This window comes from Rhinoderma darwinii, chromosome 3 (genome assembly GCF_050947455.1).
Source record: "Rhinoderma darwinii isolate aRhiDar2 chromosome 3, aRhiDar2.hap1, whole genome shotgun sequence".
Classification (NCBI taxonomy): Eukaryota; Metazoa; Chordata; class Amphibia; order Anura; family Rhinodermatidae; genus Rhinoderma; species Rhinoderma darwinii.
The window spans coordinates 234587744-234590924 of record NC_134689.1 but is presented as its reverse complement, the minus strand read 5'-3'; positions in this window follow the sequence as shown (position 1 = coordinate 234590924).

Here is a 3181-nt window from a genome sequence, read left to right as displayed (position 1 = left end):
TTTGTAGCCAGGTTCTCCTGCACCCAGGGCAAAGATTCAGATTGGCGCCCCCCCCCCCCAACTTATTTCCCGACATGTCCTTCCCCCTCGCCATGTTTGCTTTCTCTACCAATCCATGAGGTGTAATTTTTTTTTTCACAATATTTTTAATGTCACTCGAGCATTAAACCATTTCTACATTTTACAAGCAATATAATTATATAAGGTAGTTAATATAAAAATGAATTAAAAGGAAATAAATGAAAGAGGCCACACACAGCCCCATGTAAATAGCGCCACACATAGTCCCCTGTAGATGTAATATCCGCGGCCGCAGACCGTAGACTCCTCTCATCCTGCCAACGCCTTCCTTCCCGGAGATTCCAGCACATGCGGCCGTCCTGGCCTGCAGTGACCACTAGGGTGCGAGCTCAGTCCCGGCTTTAAAGGGCCAGCGCGCACACGTTTAGATTTGTCTAATCACCCATGATCACCCTGGACTATAAGAAGGGCCCTGCCCCTTTACTCATTGCCTGAGCATTGTTGGGTTTTTCCGTGTCAGTCTAGCAAATGGTCCCTTGGTGTTTTCCTGTTTCCAGTGTTCCCATTCCTGCTACCTGCATGCTGTATCCCGTGCTACCTTGTTCCTGTGCCTTAAAAGAGTTGGAGTCATGTTGTATTACACCATGCCTGGTGTCTGCTGCCAAGGTCCCATCTGAGCCTAGCCGTCGCTACTGTCTGTACTACCACAGGTACCCTTGCTCGGACTATAGACTTTACTTGGTACACTGTTTGGCCAGCTACTATCCCGCTACGGCGGTGTGGCACAATGGGGCTACATACCCCCAGATCGTGACAGTATGCTCAGGCCATGGGCCCCCCTGGCCAACCCAAGACCATGACGACGAGACAAGTGATGCGGGCCGATATGCTAGACCTCTGGTCTCAACAGAACCAACTCCTCCAAGCGGTGAACATTATTGCACATTGGCTGGATACGCAAGCTGCAGTTCACCTGCTCCTATTGCCTCTGCTGTTCCTCCTGCTACACCTCCTGGCAGTACTGACCCCCGACTACACCTCCTGGCAGTGCTGACCCTCGATTTTCTTTGTCACTACCTCATCACTATGATGGAGACGCGAGGAGCTGCAGGAGATTTCTGAACCAGTGCCAGATCCGCTTCAGCCTACATGCCAGAGCATTTTTTCCTGACGGCGCAAGGATCGCTTTCATCGTCTCTCTCCTTACTGGCAAGGCCCTAGCATGGGCGAATCCCATCTTGGAACGTCAGGGACTAGAGACCCGGGACTTCCAGTGTTTCCTACATATTTTTTGCATGGTGTTTGAGGTACCTGGACGAGTTTCCTCAGAAGCTGCATCTCTGCTGACCCTTCGCCAGGGGGACGACTCCGTTGGTGAGTACGCCATTCAGTTCCACACCCTGGCGACAGATCTGTCCTGGAACAAGGAGGCCTTGGGGGCTACATTCTGGCATGCACTGTCTCCTAATATTAAAGATGAGCTCGCCGCCCGTGATCTGCCACCTACCCTGGATGACATCATACTTTTAGCCACCCGGATTGACATGAGTATCCGGGAGCGATCCCAAGAGGCTTGCTGGGAGGCAAGATTCCCACCAGAGGAGTCTATGCAGGTGGACCTGTTTAAACTGTCTGTCCAGGAGAGACACTGCAGACGCACTTCAAGACTTTGTCTGTATTGCGGCCTCGGAGGCCATATTGTGCGTTGGTGTCCGCAGAGGCAGACAAAACTCCTGTGCCTAGGATTGTTTGGAGAGACAACCCTAGGTGGAATGGCGCTACGGAGAAAGTTCTCCTCTAAACTGTCCGTTCCCGTGACTATAGTGTCTGGTGAAAAGACGCACCGGGTCTCTGCATATCTGGACTCAGGGTCCGCAGCAAACCACCCCTTGTAAATAGTGCCACGCTCCCCCTTGTAGATAGTGCCACACACAGCCCGCTTCCCCCCTTGTAAATAGCGCCACACTCCCCCCCCTTGTAAATAGCGCCACACTCCCCCCTTGTAAATAGCGCCACACTCCCCCCCTTGTAGATAGCGCCACACTGTAAACAGAGCGAAGAGCTGTAGCCTACCGCTACCACTCTCTGCTCTGCCTGACGTCACTTACCGGAGGAGGCGAGGAGGTCATGCGGTGCAGGCAGCGGCGGAGTTCCTTCTGACTAGCGTTGGTGACAGCCCGAAAGTGGAAAAGTCCAGTCACCTGACCTGAGTCATCTGACATCATGTCATTTACGTGAGGTCAGGTGACAGGACAGATGACTGGACTGTTTCCCTCCCGGGCCGTCACAGACCCCAGTCAGAATGCCGCCGCATAAACTCCTCGCTCTTCCTAACGCTGATCGCTGCTGCAGGTGTCCGACATGTAGGGCACCTATCAGCAGTGATCAGCTGCTCAGCGGCGCCCCCCCTTCCCTACCACCTAGTTGCACATGCACCGCCTGCCACCCCCTAGCTATGCGGTATTGTGTGTGTCTCTTAGCTCTTTAACCAAGAAGTTTTGTAGAAAGGTGAATTTATACATAGTCTGTCAACAATGTAAAAAAACATTTGTCACACCACTGCATGGGCATGAAAACTGGGTAGAATGGGCAGTTCATGCGCCAGTATTTTCCATTTAATGACTATGAGGTTGTAAAAACTGCCACAGCTGTTGTGATCACTTTGGGACACAGAGATAAAACGTTTTTTTTTGGATGATTCCCTGAACTAATATTTGCTGTCCTACATCATATTGATAAGTATGGAAAACATTATTTACTAAAGATGGTTGGCTTCAAAACAAATTTAATTGTTAAAGGGATCTTCTGACAATTGAAGTTTATGGCATATCCACTGGATATGCCTAAAAAAAATAGATTATTAGGGCAATGACTGCATAGACTCTTTGAGTGATCACGCTCAGCTTTTTCCTTACCTCGGCTGGGTCTACACTTAGTTTTTGTTGCGTTTTTTAGCATGCGTGTTTTATTTTATTTTTTATTGTTGTACTCCCATTGAGACATAGGCGTTTACCTACCAAAACAAAAAACACATTCCCAAAAAAAACGCAACAAAAACGCACTGTGTAAACCCAGGCTTATACTGTAATAGATAGACCTTACACCAGCATTAGGCCAGAATAAGATTTAGGTCTCTTTCTTTTTCCCTGTGTAGGTTCCA